Here is a 17,034-nt window from a genome sequence, read left to right as displayed (position 1 = left end):
GCCCACAATTCCAAAAGACCAGATGTCTGCTTTGGGGCCATAGGACTCAGCTTTTGCAATTTCAGGCGCCATCCACCAAGCAGTCCCGGTCACCAAGCTCCGTCTACTCTGCTCAGGGGTGAGTTGAGCAGAGAGGCCAAAATCAGCTGGGGAGAAAGCAAAAGACCGTTTTTATTTGAATCCTGTGCAATTAGGAAAGCAAGGAAAAGAATTGCCCAGTTGAAGTTGGAGAATGTGCTGCTGAATCTCCTGGACAACTCTCCCTGCTCTGTTTCCTCAGGACTTTAGCCAAGGAAATATGGCATTGGCTGCTTCAAAAATCCCCACATTTTTTACACGGCCTCCAGCAGTGTCTTTTGTTCCCCTGAAGCTTTAGACTTGTAGCCCCCTCCCTCTGGAAGGGACACACACAGAGCAATGCCACTGTGGACGGCTCGATCCTTGCCATAGGTCTGTGCACGTTGCCACCGCGTGGTAAGCTCACAACAGGCTCCCTGCACTGCCACCAGCACCGTTTTGGGGGGGCTGGCACTCACTCAAAAGCAGCCCCACAGCCCACATATCCCTGGAATGCTGCACCTGCCCAAGAATATACTGACCCAGCTTGACAGAGCCATCCGTTTTGAGGAGAATGTTGAGGCTCTTCACATCTCGGTGTATCACGTGGTTGGAATGGAGAAAATGCAGTCCTTGCAGGCACTGAGAGAGAAACCAGAAACGGGAGGGCAAAAATCAGTGATGTGATTTCATCACACAAGAAAGGAAAGAGCTCTCCAAGATTCCCTCTGCAGGGGAATGGGGAGTAATGGCAGAAGACAGTGCCATTGAGGGCAAGAGCACGCTGCTACAACACAGGCAGGGCAGCACCTTTCTAAAGAAAGGCATGTCAGCTTGTCAAAGAGCAACAGCAACTGCTGGTGTAGACTCTGCCCTGCAAACCAGCCAGGATGACTGCTGCTGCACTGGATGTGCTCAGAAGTACAGAGCACTCTGGCTGCACTGCTAACCTTTCCAGCTGAGGACTCAGAGAAATGAGTCTCTCTTCTTTGCTGCTCCTTTCAAACAGTGCCACCCCCACCTTTGCTTTTACAGGCAAGGAATGCAGTGCAGACAGGCCAAAGTTTAGAGAGGCAAGATGGAGAAGAGCAAATACAAGAACCAGAGTGAGAATGCAACAGCGGGAGAGAAGAGGACAAGAACAGAGTCCAGTGAGTGCAGGGGCACTGGCAGGCAGTTCGCTTGAGATGCTCTTGCTTGCCCAGAGCATATCAGCCACACAGAAACAAAGCCTGGCTCACGGAATCGCTCGTGTCCTGAGCCCCTGTCCCAGACAATCCTGCCCAAGCCCTGGGACGCACAGATGGGATCCCTCACCTCTCGACTGATGGTTGCAACGTGGTGTTCACATATGCGAACCTCAGCGATGACATCATCCAGAGAGCCTCCATCCATGTACTCCATCACCAGCCAGAGTTCGTTGAGCACAAGGTAGCTGAAAGAAGGGAACAAGGCCATGCAGATGAACATGCATACATTGGTTTCTTTGCTCGATTCTTGTTTCCGGGTCCCTTTGTGACAAGGACAGAATTCAAGGAATAGACATGCCCTCCAGGCTGTGCATTGTTTGCAGTCTGTGCAGTCTCACGGAGAACAGCACATCTGTGAGAAAGGAGATATTTTAGATGGCCAGCAAGCAAAAAGTACAGTTTAGTATCAGCCAAGATGAAAAACCTGTCCCGCATGGTATTTCTGGAAAGGAGCACCTAGTGTTCCTGGCATGACCAGTCATGGAAAAGAGGGGCAACAATCCAAGGGAAATCCTCTCTAGCATGCTTCATCAGCATTGAAGAAACTTGAAAAAATCAATCCTGAGACAACATGGAGGCAGTGAGCTTACAAGGTATTGACTTAGTATGGGAGGGTTGATTCAGGTTTTTGGCCAATGTTCCAACTCAGTGTTTGAAAGCCAGGGAAGACACATGCAGGCAAAATACACTCTCTTCCCATCCATTGGAGATGAGTAGAGAAATAATAATTAACTGATTATTAACAGCTCTATTTTCTGCCAGTGTCCAAAGTGGGGTTTTAACCTCGCATGCTTTTACTATGGAAACAAACCTTCATGGGAAGAGACCATGACCACTCACCTGTCTAAATAATCCACAACGTGGGGACTCTTATTCTTCTTCATGACCATGATTTCATTAAGCGCTTGTTGATTCCTATTCAGTCCTTGAAGATTGATTTTCTTGATGGCCACCTAGAATGACACAGAAAATCAGTAACTTTAGAAGCTGGTGGAATGAGACCACAACACACATGGAGCGAGTGATTTTGCAATGACACAGGTGAGCTCTGCCAAAATGCCTTGCGATTAGACAAAGGAGTAATTAGGAACTGACATTCCTACAGCTCATTTCTCTGCTCCTTTGGGGGCCAGTTCCAGGACACCTGGCCACTGACCACAATTTGCCTTGTCCACTTGTTAAAAATGGTGTCTCAACTCTCACCCCCCAAAGCTCTGAGGACACTCTCTGTTTCTCTGTCCGTACTTCAGAGGAAGAAATGCGTGCCTTGGTACTCTGTGGATACATCTCGGGCTATAGGCAGGGCTTGGGGCTTTTAGGGACGCCTTGCAGATCTCTCCCCACGTGCAGTTCCCAAGTGCAGCACTGCAGGTGCCTAAGGAACTGCCAGGAACATTCAGATGTATTTGCTGGCAGCCAAAAATAGGAATTCAGGACTCTGAAGCCGTAGCCCCAGAGAGCAGTGAGATGCCCCTTTGTTGGAGCAATTGAGAGCCAGGGAGAGCGTCCTTCTCTGAAAGGAACTGCTGCCCTCCTTGCCTTCCTTCTGGCAGCTGAGCAGGACAAAGACTGTCCCAAATGCAGCTGGCAGCCTGGCACCAGTCTGTGCTTCTTGTGCCTTTGCAGCACAGCTCTAGCCACAGCTGCAGCCACAGCTGACACGAGAGAGGAAAGCCCTGGAGAGCAGCAGAATCTGCAGGGGCTCTTGACATTTACCTGTCCTCCTGTGGCAGTGTCGATCGCTCTGCAAACCTCTCCAAAAGCCCTAGAAACAAAACAGCAGCAAAGAAAGGAGAAGCCATTTAGACCTTGGAGTGAAAGCCAGCCCAGACAGGAGATGTCTGCTGGAAATGCCTCCAACCTGCAGCATGCAGGAGGGCTCTGCCAGAAGGCAGATGATGCATTTTCCTCTCCAGTGCATGGGCGCTGGGCCTGTTTCTGAAGCATTGGGCTTTAGTGCCTCAGCTCAAAAGGCCAGGTGATTCTTTCGTCTTGGATTTCAGTTTCTAAACTGGGCAGTTTTTATCCTGATCACACTATTTCCTTCAGCAAACTCTTGGGAAGAAATGTTCCTTCAAACAGTTATCTGCCTGCTACAAAAAGGGGTGGTTGCTGTTTCTGGCAATGAAATCCAAGTGTCTTTGACAATTCCTTCTGACCACACTTCCAAATTCTGGCTGGTACTGAGAGATGGGGCAGACTAACCCCAGTGTCTGAATATGTTTGCAACTTGCCTGACTTCACCCTTGACAGATATTCCAGCAGCAAGTCGTTGCCCCATGATTGTGTAGAAGCAACTGTGGTTGGACTCACCCTCTGCCAACAATTTCCTCTTCAATGTATTTCCTTCGGGGATTTTCCATGCTCGCCATTTGCCCTGAGGGAAACAAAATGCAAGATGCTCACTTGAAAGCAGAGATCCCACTATCCAGGAGATACAAAAGGCAGCCCTGCTGGGGCTGTACAGTCTGGCCTTCTGAGTCCTTTGTGGCCAGCTGCGTAACAACAATAACTGCAAGAATTGCAACAAGACAGGCAGCTCTGCAGTACAAGCAGGCCAGCACTGATTTCTACAGTCCTTTGAAGAGATCTCTTGACAGCAAACAAAGCACAGGGAGATGCATTCCCAGGAGAGGAGGGCATCTTCCCCACCTTGCAGCACTTTACCAAAAGAATGCCTTTCCCTTTGTAAACCCAAGCAGCTCATGCTCTAACCAATCCCAAGGGGCCTTCAGCAGCAGGACCCTCACCCTTGAGGAGCAGGCTGAGCTGGAAGACGCCCTTGCCCGTGGCCCACGTGAAGAACCACACTGCTTCTCCTCCCCCTGACAGCAGGGATCAGTCCCTGCCATTGCACTCGCCCTCTCAGCCCCACACACGTGCCCACCTTCCCGCAGCGGGCAAGGGCAGCAGGGACAGCAGTGCTCCTCAGGTGCCGGCGGGACACGGACAGCTGCCCAGAGGAGATGCTGACCCTCTGTGAGCCCAGCCCAGGCCGTGCAGGAGCCGGCCCAGAGCAGGGGCTGCTGCCTCGGGGCAGCTCCGCGCTGCAGCAGCCGGCCGGCAGCGGGACTCTCCCAGCTAAGGAAGGCTCCAGCCTCGGCGCTCACAGCAGCCCTCAGGGCCAGGGCAGCCACCGCCACAAAGCTGCCAAAGCCCAGGCACCAGCACTGACAAGCAATGGCAAGAAGGCACGGCCACACCCAGCCCCTTCCAAGCTGCTGCCCCCACTGAGGACACGGCAGGATTGGCTTGGAGAGCAGACACAGCCAGGTGCACGTCAGTGCCCTTTTGTGCCAACAGGTGACGGGAGACAGAGCGTCAGCTGGGCTCTCTTCTCAGCCCCACCAGCTCTTATCTGAGGGCACAGGACCGGCAGCTGCTCTGGGCAAGAAGCAGCTTCAATGACTTGTGCTGTAGAATCACAAAGGGCTTGATTTGTTTTCCTAGAGACTGATCTGAGCAGGGCTTGGGCCAGTGGGTAGCATTCTAACAGTCATGGGAATGACTGGGAATCAGGTAGGAAAAAGTGCCATGGATCTGAGGAATATACAGCAGAGGGGCTGGAGGCTCACTCCTGAGAAATGCCTACAGTGCACTTTTATCTGATCATGCCCCAGGCCTGTGTCTCTTGGAGGTATCTTTCCTAGGAACAAAACTAGGATATTAAATACAGATTGTAATAAAAGGATCTGTTTTTTTCATTGGGGGCACAAAAAAAACAGCTCTTGCTCTCTGTTTCTGCTGTCACCTGATGTTCTTTCCAAAGAGTCCTCACTAACAAATATATAATATTCTCATTAGAAAACCTGCAGATGTAGTAGTGGTAAATAGGAACAGTCATCAAAATGACGCCACTAAGACACATGGGGCAGAAGAGCTCCTTTAAGATGGAGAAAACGTCTCTACCCAAAAAAAAATCTGAAAAAAACCCCAAACTAAAACCACAACCAAAAGACAAAATGCCAAAACCAATCACTTTCCGTGAAGGTTTTTTTTTGCTCGGATGGCAGATGAGAAGTCAGGAGTCTAAGGAGAATTTAGGAAGCTAACTATTCTATCCAGTTTGGCCACTAGCACACAGGACTTGCCCAGATCATTTGCTAGCTCACAGCCTTCTGCTGATGCAAGGACAACCCCTGCTTCTGCCTTTAGCAGCTGGGGAAGCTCAGGCAAACCCCAGGCACGTCCAAGCTGCCCTCAGAGGCAGCGGGAACACCCAGAGCACTCTCTTGCTGCCTTGGAGCACAGCCTTTCCTGTGGGGAGCCCTAAATGCTCCTGGGACACCAAAGTGAGGAGGATCATTGGGTCCAGCTGTGCTGGCATGTTGACACCATACACTGTCCCTCAGAGAAGAAAGACACAAGACATACTCAGGAGCTCCAGGGACTCATCCTCATCATCCTCCATCTCCTGTTGCTGAGCAGAAGCCCTGTCAGTGCTGGAGATGAACGAACTGCCCGGGTTCCACTGCACAGCTTGGCCAGCACTAGTGCCTTCAGGTGACACTGCTGCTCCTGCAGGTTCAACAGAAGAGCCTGTGGAGATCTGAGACAACAAAGGAGTTGGTGTCAGAAAGAAAAGTGGCTGGCAGAGATTAGCCCCAGATCCCATTTCAAATGCAAGCCCTTAGCAAGATGCTGTCAGCCACATGCAGGGCTCTGCCATGGGTTTGTTCTGATGTCCACTCCTCAAACTGGATGGCTCAAAGCCAAAGGCTGGTTTGACTGGAGTGCAAGGCCAGATTCATTGTCCATTTTCTCCAAAATGCATTTGCATGGATTTTCTGAAGGGTGACTGCCAAAATGACCATTCCGCTTTCTCCCAAGGACGCTTTTCCCCTTCCAAGGGCTGCAGACACACTTGCAGCTCTTTGTTCAAATGTTCTACCTTCTCCCATGGAGTCCTCTTTTCCTCCGGCATCTTCTGAACGTGCCCAACCGGCAGCGCTGCTGCTTGGGACACTTTCTGTGCCTCACAGGAATCTTGGGCCTCCTTGCTGCCAGTCACTTGATGGAAATCTTTGCAGGCTGCCAGGCGAGATGTCAACACTTCCACCTCAAGTCAAAGAGAACAAAGCAGTCAGAGAGTCCAGCTTGTCCCTGCAGCCAAGAGTCATCGACTCTGAGGAAAGGGAGAGGACCAGATTCACAAGGGATACAGACAGCTTCTTTCCAGATCCATCTGGGTCACCGTGTTCCCCTGCAAGAACACCTCAAGAAACAAGGAGAGCAGGAAGAGGCCAGCAGGAATGCATTCAGATGACTGCTGGCCAAAAGGCCAAAGCACTAGTGCCACTGTGCAAGGCAGCAGCTGAGATTCAGCAGAGCAGGGAGTGTCCTTCAGAGTGCCTGTGGCACACACTGGAGCAGGATGGCATTCAGAGGCATCACCCCACCCCCCTGCTGCTCTGCAGGGGAAAGGCACGAAGGGCAGAAAGCACCAGGTTGGTGACTGCAGTGGCTATTGCTCATTCACTCACTTGTTTCTGTAGAGCCTCTCGCTTCTCAAGGAGGAGACCAATTTTCGCTCGGTCTTCTGCTAGAATCTCCATTTCTTCCTCCAGCCTCTTCTCCCGTGCCTTGATCCTAGCCCGAGTTTTCTGCAGCTCTGCCTGCAGCTTGTCTCCAAAGTTCGGTGAAGAACAAGAGACAGAACCTTCCATCAGGGGAGTGGCTACTACTCCTCCGCTTACATGGTTTTGTTGATTGCCCCTCTCCTGATGGAGTTTCCATTGATCCTCAGTTCTTCTGATGTCTTCCCTGCTCTTCCTCCTTGCTGCCATCGTGTCACTCGGAGGTTTGGGCGGCTCTGCTTGTGCCTCTGCCTCCACGTTCTGTACAAACAAATGCAGAGCAAGTGATTGGGAGATGCCATCAGGCTCAGCTTTTTCCTTTTTCAGCGTACAAATCATACTCATTCAGCCACTTCTTTCTGCTTCCCTGCCCACCTCTGCTTCCATTGTAACCCTCCTGTCCCAGTGCTGATCTCTGCAGATGACAAGGCTCTGTGCTTTCAGTGCCTGGGGGACTCCTGGCCTCCTCAGTCCCAAGAGCTCCATTGAATTCCCCTCTTCCTGCCCTTCACTCTGTCCCACTGTGACACTAGCAGTACAATCAGCCTCCCTCTGGGGCTGAAGCTCCAACAGCCTCTTTGGAAGCTGACAGGGAACGGGTCTTTTGCAAAACAAGAGAAGAGTGGCCCCCCAAAGATTCATGGACAACACATCATCTCTTAGCAGCTCTTTAAAAGCCAAAAGACAGGTGGACTCCGAGTGCCTGTCAGCTCTGCTACTGACTGCTCTGCCTGAAGAGGCAAAAGAACAACCTGGCAACAAAGGCACCAAAATCCCTGTCTTCAAACAGCAACTCCACGTCCCCAGCGTGTCTCTGAAGTGCTCCCGGGTAAGCACAGCCAAGAAGCTCACGGGGACAAACCACCCCAAAGAGCTTGTGTTCTCAGATCAAGACTTTTGGTGCCTGTGGGTACTTGGCACGTCTGTGGAGAGGGACAGGTGTCCCCAGGCCACAGCGTCCCCTACGTATCCACCAAGGCTGAGCACAGTGCCTTTGACATGCTCCCTCCTCTGCAGACAGGGAGCCTTCCTGCTCCAGGCTGGCCCCTATCAGAATCCCAGCAAGCTGGGGCCTAAACACGGCAGCTCAAAGCCCATTTTCCAGCTGTCACTGGCTGAGGGGAATGGCTAGGTCTGGCAGGACTGCAGCACTCAGCATCCTCAGCCACCAAAAGCAAGAGCTGGCTGCTCAGAAACTTGCAGCTCTGCCTCGCACTAAAGACAGCACCCTCCAGAAGTGGCACTTACTGTCTGGGAAAGTTCCGGCTGTGGTGTGACCACAGCTGGAGCCTTGTGGTCATTTGGCTCCTCTTCGGCTTCTTGTCCAGGAGCAGAGGAAGCCGGAGGAGAGTCTGCTCTTGGTTCTGGGATCTGTGGACAGACAGGAGCGTGAGACACAGGCCATGACCTATCATTTAGAACCTTCTTTCTCTTCAGCTCTAGAACCAGCTCTACTAAGCACAAATCATCAACTTGGAGAGCAAGGGGATTCCAAGTCACTCTGACTAAATTCTAATGGGCTGATTCAACTGGACACTGCAAATTGCTCCAAATTAGATATTCCCCCCTGACTACTATCAGGAAGCACCATTCTCTCTGCAAAACTGATCTTTTAGTTCTTTTAAAGCTCTGAAATGGAAAATTAGGAAATAGTCAGTGATGCCTCTGCTCTTGCTGCTGCAGACATGGAAATGGATTTTCTTGCAGCCTACTCAGCTGCCCCTCTACACTCTACTGCCACAGGCCAAGCTCACAGCTTGCTGCACAAATCTTAAACACCAGGAACATCAAATGTTCTTTCCTTACTCACCTCGGGATCAGCACCTCTGAATACCCGGCTCAGGTGACCTGCAGTGGGCAAGGGAAAATGAAGCAGATGCTTTGAGAAAACTGGAGACAACCAGAGCATTTTTAGAAGACCTTCCAAGAAGGTCTCCCAGTCTACATTTTCAAAGTTTTCCTGCTCGACCCAGCAATGGAGGAATTGGCAAACTCTGCTGCCACAGACTCTCCCACGGAGGGAACGCAACCCCTGCAGGTTCCCTTGCAAATGCTGCTCGCACGGCCGTGGCTACAGACACCCCCTTTTGAGCTGAACGTGTTGACAGGAGCTTTACCCAAGCGGCATCCCAATGGCCTTTCTGTTTCCAAATCAACTCAGTCACTAAGAAAGAGCAGGAAGACACAAAAACCAGGTTAGGTGACACCCAGGGAAAACCTCTACTTACCTGCCAGGTGAGTCAGGAAATAGCAGGAATAAGTAACTCCATAAACAGTGAAAACTGCAGCGGCGAGTTGCCCAATCATTGTGGCAACTGCTGTGCAAGTTTGCAGACTGCGCTCTAACGCTAGCTAAAAGAAGTCTCCTGTCAGTCAGCAGCTGCCCACTGACAAAAGCCTCAAGCACAGGACCAAGTTCCTGCACCGAGCAAGGCCAAGAGCTGCTCTGACACCCCTGAGGCCTTCCGTGCACCAAGGCAACCTTGCGATGTCACCACGACCACGTGGCAACCGTGCCCTGACATCACAAAGCAAAGCCCCGTGACGGTCTGTGAATCGATAGAGACGGATAGAGTGATGTTTGTGTAGGCCTAGGCTGCATTTTTACCTCTTTCCCCGCTCAGCTGCCTGTTTCAGCTCGTGTTTCTCCCCCTGTGCCCCCTGTGTCCCCTGTTGCTGTGCTGGGTCTGAGCTGGCGGCCGGGCCGGGCGGAGCAGCAGTTCCAGCCTCGGCTGTCCCTGGAGCGCTGGGAGCTGCCGGTGGCCCCAGGCACTGTCCCCTGAGGAGCTGCTGAAGGACGGGGAGACACAGGGGGCTGAGGGGGCCGAGGAGGCGCTGACGCTGCAGGGATGGTGACCTTGACTGCGGGGGGACTGAGGGCTGTGGGGGAGCAGAGGGCCATGGTGGCACTGAGGTGACAGGGAAGGGGCGCAGGCTGAGGGGGGTCTAAGGGGCCGGGATGGGTCAGAAGGGATTGAGTGGGGTGAGAGGACTGGCAGGGGCTGAAGAAACCAAAGGGGGCCGGGGGTTTGCCGAGGGGACGATGGGGCTGAGGGGATGGAGGGGGCCAGCAGGGAGCACAGAGGGCTGCGGGCCTGCAGCTCTGCCAGGCCTTGGAACCAATTCCAGAGGCTCCACTTTTGCCACGGCTGCCCTGCAGACCTTGAGGACAGGCAGAGACTGACAGGAGGCAGCAGGGATAAGCTGAAGGCCACCAGCTCCAGCAGGGACCAGGGAGCTGCTGCTGCCAGCCCCGAGCCCGGCTGAGGCCGCAGGGCCGGTGAGGCAGCTGGGGGTGAGGGTGGCCTGGCCTTTGGCCGTGGGCTTTGGCCAAATTTTTTCTTTCTCACCCTCCTGGGGAAGCGCTGAGATTTTCCCTTCCCTGACTGAAGGGCAGGTGCTGCCAAGGGAATCATCTGGATTCTTACTCAGTGTTCCCTTTGCTTTCGCACATGTGCCATCTGCTGTCCTTGTCCAGGGGCGCTGCTCTGCAGGGGAGGAAGCAAGAACAGAGTGAAAGGCTTTGAAGATGGGGCGGCGGGAATCCCTCTGCTTAGATTTCTGTTTAAAGATATATGGACTGTAGCATAGAGAGGAATAATTACATGGATATTTCGATATGCGGGTTGCTTATTGTATAGGCATATTTCTGTATGTATCTTGGTATATTTATAAATGTATGCTACCTATATATGTGTCTGTATATATGCATACATCTTTGTAATAACACATGTATATATGGATGTAAGTATATGTATATGTAAGTATGCTGTTCTATGTGTGTTTTAATTCTATTTCTTATGAATACAGTTGTGTAGGTATTTCTATTCATGCAGTTGGAGTTATATGGCTCTTTAAATAGGTATATTGGTATTCCTAGAAGTAAATAGATCTAGTTTTCTATTTACATCTGTGTATTGACTTCTGTATTTTGAGGTGGGTGTATCTGGGTGTATCTTTCTATTTAAACATGTTTGGAGATGTATAGTTGTGTCATTGTATCGATTGAGATCTTTGTAGACGACTGTTTAGATAGAACTACTGATATTTTTGTATTCCTAGATGGGCTTTAGGCTTGCAGTAATATGTAATAAATTAAGTTGCTAAACACCTAATTGATCTTTGTGTCTAGTGAGTTGTTGTAGATGTTGGCAATAAATTAAGGTTTTCTTAACTGAAGTAGATATTTGTATATTTTTACATAGCATTGTTGTAAAAATTTAAAAAATTCCTTTTTTTAAACTTAAATTGACATCGGCATAGTTCTGTATTGTCAGCGCGGGTGTAGCGATTTGTAATAAATGACATTTTCCATGTGAAATCAATTCTGGTGTATTTGTCGATCAGCAGCGCAGCTGTAGGAATCTGCAAGAAATTACAATTGTCAACTGCGATGGGTGTTTTGTGATTTGTGCTGTCCAGAGCAATGAGCAGTTGTAAATATTGGAGGATTTTGGCCATGGAAATCTCCATCCATGCCCAGCACATGCCTCACTTGCACTCAGGCTGGGCAAGGCAGGTGCAGATTTGGGATGGCAGCAGAGCCACACCTTGGCTGAGTACTCACTGCAAGGGCGACTGAGAAAACTCCGGGACTCCACGGAGCCTTCAACTCCAACCAGAGGCACCCAGGGAGGACAAATCCACCCGCCATGCCACGGGCAGCTCTTCAGGAAGCGCTCCAAGTGTCCCTCTGAAGGTCATCCTGGAGCCCAGGAGCCAACAGGGATCCTGAGCCAGCTCCGCTGCCTTTGGCAGCACTTTGCAAATGAGCTGCAGCAAGGGGGAGGCCGCAGGGCTGTGAGTGCTGCAGGCTGGGGATGAAGGAAGGGCCATGGACACCTGTGCTGACATGCTCCAGAATCCACAAGGATTCTGGGGGAGAACTGGCAAGCAACAAGTTCCCACAGCCACAACAGTGATGGAAGCCCTTGGTGTGAAGTTCCCTGGAGGAACTAACTCCCAGGGGAGTTGCTGCTATAAGAACTAGTACCAGAAAACACAAATGTAGGAACACTAGGAGATGGCCTCTAGGACCCACAGGCAATAGCTTAGGGAAAGATCAACTCTATATTTGATAGATTCTATTGATTATGGCATATCAAAATATAGAATATGCAGCATTATATTTGATAAATTGCATCTATGATACATATAAATATGTACCATTGAGTGCAGTTTCATAAATATTTTCATTTCATATAGATTTGATATATTCTTCCCACTTGGGGGAGTGAAGATGTACTGCTGTTGAGAACCTTCTGCCCACACAGCAGTCAGCCCACAGGGCTGTGCGTGCACACCCACCCACCGTCCTTGTTCTTCTCGGCATCTTGGGGCTGCTGTTGGCACAGAACTGGGATGAATTGAACTCGACACACCTGTCCATGTCCAGCCTGTCATCAACGCTGATGTGGCAGCGCACAACACAGAGCTCTCAAATCACTCACATTATCATACATGCTTTCATTCCTGCTGGGGAATGGGGAACTTAGAAACACCAAAGACACAGAAAAGAGGTGGAAAAAGTTGGGATCTTTGGGACACTGCTGGTACCCTCATGTAGGAACATTTGTTGGCTTTTTTAAGGTCATAACTTTCCAAAAACTAGCAAAGCTGCTCAGCATCGGTCACCCAGTTGTGAACGGTTTTCTTGACTCGGCAAAACTGCAGTGTTAACTGCGGACTCCGTCCTTGGTTCAAACCACCTGCCCTGACCTGCAGACTAAAGCACCAGCACCAGCAGAAACTACATCAGCCACTTTTCTCAAAAAGCTCTCTTCAATATGCGAGAGGAAAGGAAAACATGTCAGACAGTGTGGACTAATGACAAGACTCTGAGCAACAGTTAAAAAGCCAAGGGTCGCAGCATTCTGGGACACCCCTCGTGCTCCAAGGCAGCCGGGCCGCCCTGGCTGCCCGGGACCCTGCGCTCCACGGGCTCTGCAGAGCTGCACAGCGGGGAGGCAGCCTCGGGCACCTCAGGGCCTGGGCTCCAGTGGCCTTCTTGGTCTGGACGGCTGCCTCTGGGCAAATGCAGCCTGCTGGCCCTCTGCTCTTGGCCCTAGCCCAGCCTTGCAGGGCTAATCCTGCTCCCGCTCTGAAACGTGCTCAAGAGGGACTCATTTGTTTCCAGCTTTCCAGGGCATTGATTTGCACCACAAAATACTGAAAAACTAAGGCCTGAACAACAGGTCCTGAGCTAAATCTGCCCTCTGGATGACCCTTCCAACCAAACTTTCAATGGATCTGCTCCTTAACCAAGTGTTACTATCATTAGGATCTATGCATTCATTCATTGGTGAAACACGTCTCTATCTTTCAGCATGAAGAAACCAGACAAGGCCACATCTGGCCTTGCTTCCTCCTTGAGCCCTGGACAGGCTCAGGGAGAAAACCAAGAGGAGAAGGAAATCAGATCTCCTGCCCCAGAAGGTCTGTCAGATTACTCGTTCACCACTGTCAAAGCTGGGCTACTCTCACAGTGCAGCCAGAAGCCTGGTGGCCAAGAAAGGGGGAGGCAGTGTAGGATTTCCTAGTTCCTCGCAGTGACTTTCCCGAGCTTTGCTGGGACAGCTTTCCCCACCTGATGAGTGGATCTGGATGAAGGATAAAGTAAAAAGGGTGTCTGCTGATGTATCTTTCTTAATCACTAGAGGCAACCTTTTGTACCAGTGATGAGGTGCATTGCTTGCCTTCTTCTTTTCTGATTTGTCTTTGCACTCCTGCATGATAGTAAATGACACTGTTGCTTCAGCTGGTGTCTGTGTCTGTGTCTGTGACTCTCCCTGTTGCAGACAGGTAAAAAATGTTATTAAAGAAAGGTCTTATGGAATATGGATGAGGCCATGCTACTTTAGCTAAGCAGCTAGCAATAGCTTGCAAGTTCCCAGTTGAAAACTGTTTAGAGAAGGTGAAGTTTGTTCACAAAACAGCCCGTTCCTAGGGAGAAAAACAAGTGCATCTGCATAAATATTAGCTCTGTTCCATCAGAACCCACCAAGGAAAAATGTAAACAACCTGAAACTTAGCACATACACACAAATGACCTTCTGACCAATAAATGAGGCAGTAAGAAAACTACCCGCCAATGGGTGTGGTGCATGAGGTCCCTGAAAACTGGACAAAAGAAGCGATGTGAATAAAGAATTGGCTTTATCTGCATGAAGGCTATGGAGTCTCGGCTGATTCATTACAACATCTCCCCACCACCAAAACAAACACACAGCCAGTTGAGCACAAGACCTGCCTCTCTGCCAGCCCATTTCTCGGAAAACACCCCTGATTGCCATCTCTGCAAGTGCAATCCCCACTTTCCCACTACCTTTTCTGCAGCCAGGCGAGAAAAGTAGTCGCTCCCAGCTCCGGACACCTCCAGAAACCAACTGCTTTCAGCAGTCACAAGCCTGAAATATCAACTTCCTTACTGAACCAGCCCACTGGGAGCTCACACAGGGAGGCCTTTTGTCCAAGGATACCCACACAAGAGCTCGAGGCTGGAGCAGTTTGAAATGCAACACCTCCAGAGTTTAAACCTCCCTTTATCAAATGAGCACATACCAACCTGCCCCAAAGGGAAAGCCGGCAGGAAAGAGAAGCTCTTCTCCCGCAACAGCAAGCTCTGTGCTTCTTTCTGTTCCAGCTGGAGAGTGGAGGCCATGGGCTACTCCTCAGTTTGGGAAGGAACCCTGGGAAACAGCTGGATCTGGGAGACCAGCAGACGGAAGTTCCCCAAAATGTACGAAAAGGTTCTCTGCAGGGGAGGGGGAAAAAAAAAAAAAAAGGCATTTCAAAAAGTTCTCAGACATAAATTTCTGCCCCAACATGACAACCCCAAAGTCTCTGTGGTCTTTAAGGACACATCATTTTTGTCAGTCCCCCAAAGCACAATCAGCTCCCCAACAAGACTTCAAGACTAAAGGACAAACCTTGGCCCCTCACCTCTCCACACCAGCTCTAGGGAGTCTCTGTCCATTGCAAGATCTCCTTTGTCAGTCTGCATTGGCAAGAGCTGGCTGCAGGAGGCATTTGCATTGGAAATCTCCCCAGATGGGGGGAAAAACAGAAGAAGCGATTCCTGAGGAAAGAAAATGGCAACGTCCTTTGGGAAGACACCGGCGTGAGCGCCCTACAAGTGAAGGCCTTTCATCCCTTGCATCAAGCAACATCCATCCATGGGGCAGCACTAGCGTTTTGATGACAATGCTGACAAAATCACTGCCCCTTCCTGCTTCTGCTGCTGACTCCAAATCATGAAAGATGTTCCAACTCTGCAAAAAACAGGCAGAGATGGTGAGAAAAAAACAGTTAGTCTGCTGAAAAGGTGACCAAAAGGATGCTTTCTCATGTCCCCTTTTCATCCTTTCCCCAGCCAAGACAAAGCAATGTCCTTTTCCCCCGTCACCGACGGTGACCCAGGCACAGGATGCAGCGTGGGGACAGAGTCCACCACTGCTCCCAGAGCCCACCCTGGCCACGGGCTTCCCGTGCCCTACCGTGCCGAGCCGAGTTGTGCTGATCTGTGCCGAGCCGTGCTGTGCTCGGCTGTGCCGTGCTGAGCCGAGCCTAACCGCAAAGTGCCGAGCCGTGCTGTGCTGCGGCCGTTGCCCTCCAGCCGTTGTGGCCACTGTTGGCGATCGACGCCATGCCGGAGCTGCCGCTGCCCGCCGGGCTCAGTGCCGGCACCTTCCCCGCCAAGCTGTGGTGCCTGGCAAACAGCCCCCGCGTCCGCTCCGTGCGCTGGGACAGCCAGGCCCGGGGGCTGCTCATCGACCGCTTCCTCTTGGAGCGGGAGCTGCTCGGCCCGGGCGGCTCCCAGGGGCCGGCCCCGCACACCTTCCGGGCCACGCAGTTATGCAACTTCCTGCGCCAGCTCAACCGCTACGGCTTCCGCAAGGTGCCGGGCTGGCTTGGCGATGCCGGCGCCTGGCTCCACTACACCAACCCCTGGTTTCGCCACGACCGCCCCGACCTCCTGCTCCGCATCAGGCGCTGGAGCACGGCCAACAGGCAGCAGCCGGTGGCGGGGCGGGAGGGGCACAGGCGCCCGCCCTGCGGCTCCCAGCAGCTCCCCAGGGAGCAGCTGCTGCCGGACGGGCGGGACGGGCGCGCTGGCTTCAAGCCGCTGCCCAGGGAGCGGCTGTCGCTGCCGCCCGGGCGCCCGCCCTGCGGCTTCCTTGTGCTGCACAGGGACCGGCAGCTGTCCTGTTGTCCGCGGCAGGACTTTGTCCCTGGGGAGACCTGCTGTCTGCGGTCGGACTTGGTCACTGGCTGCCGAATGCCCCGGGGTAGACCTGCTGTCCGCAGCAGGACTCGTTTCCTGGGTAGACCTGCTTTCCGCCGCCGGACTTGTTTCCTGGGTAGACCTGTTGTCCGCGGCAGGGCTCGTTTCTTGGGGTAGACCTCCTGTCCACGGCAGGCCTTTGTCCCTGGGTAGACTTTTTATCCGCCGCCAGACAGTCCCTGGGGAGACCAGCTGTCTGCGGTAGGACTTGGTCCCTGGCTGTCGAATGCCCCGGGGTAGACCTGTTTTCCGCGGCAGGACTTGGTCCCTGGGTAGACCTGTTATCCGTCGCCGGACTTGGTCCCTGGCTGCCGAATGCCCCGGGGTAGACCTGCTGTCCGCGGCAGGACTTTGGCCCTGGCTGCCCAGCCTCGGGGTAGACCTCTTGTCTACCGCTTCACTTGTTTCTTGGCTGCCCAAGTCCCGGGTAGACCTGTTTTCCGCGGCCGGACTTGGTCCATGGCTCTCCAACCCCTAGGTAGACCTGGTATCCGCCGCCGGACTTAGTCCCTTGCTGCACAACCCCTGCTTAGACCTGTTGCCTGCGGCAGGACTTGGTGTCGGGCTGCCCAACCCTTGGGTAGACCTGTTGTCCGCGGCCGGACTTTGTTCCTGGCTGGTGAATGCCGGGGTAGACCTGTTTCTGCCGCCAGATTTTAACTGGCTGCCCAAGGCCTGGGTAGACCTGTTCTCTTCGGCCAGACAGTCCCTTGCCGGCGAATGCATGGGTAGACCTGTTGTCCGCCGCCGGACTTGGTCCCTGGCTGCTGAATGCCGGGGTAGACCTGTTCCCCCGCGCCGCCCGCCAAACCTGGCTCCAAAATCCTGGCTAGACCGCTCGTCCCGTCCCTGGACCTCCAGGACCCTG

At 52.3% G+C, this 17,034-nt stretch overlaps 1 protein-coding gene and 1 pseudogene across 1 annotated transcript in view; both read left to right on the top strand.

The window, feature by feature from the left end:
- LOC136303562 (uncharacterized) overlaps positions 1-17,034 on the top strand; it is a gene marked incomplete at its 5' end in the record, with an annotated part of 1,177,971 nt that overhangs the window by 924,999 nt on the left and 235,938 nt on the right. The window lies entirely within an intron of this gene.
- The window catches only part of LOC136303544 (class I histocompatibility antigen, F10 alpha chain-like), a 41,340-nt pseudogene continuing 39,833 nt past the window's right edge, over positions 15,528-17,034 (top strand).

The sequence above is a fragment of the Chamaea fasciata genome, unplaced genomic scaffold (genome assembly GCF_029207755.1).
Source record: "Chamaea fasciata isolate MVZ Bird 193981 ecotype frontalis unplaced genomic scaffold, bChaFas1.0.hap1 SCAF_37, whole genome shotgun sequence".
In the NCBI taxonomy this organism is placed as follows: Eukaryota; Metazoa; Chordata; class Aves; order Passeriformes; family Sylviidae; genus Chamaea; species Chamaea fasciata.
The sequence above is the reverse complement of the archived record's forward strand: the minus strand, read 5'-3'. Positions and strand labels throughout refer to the sequence as shown.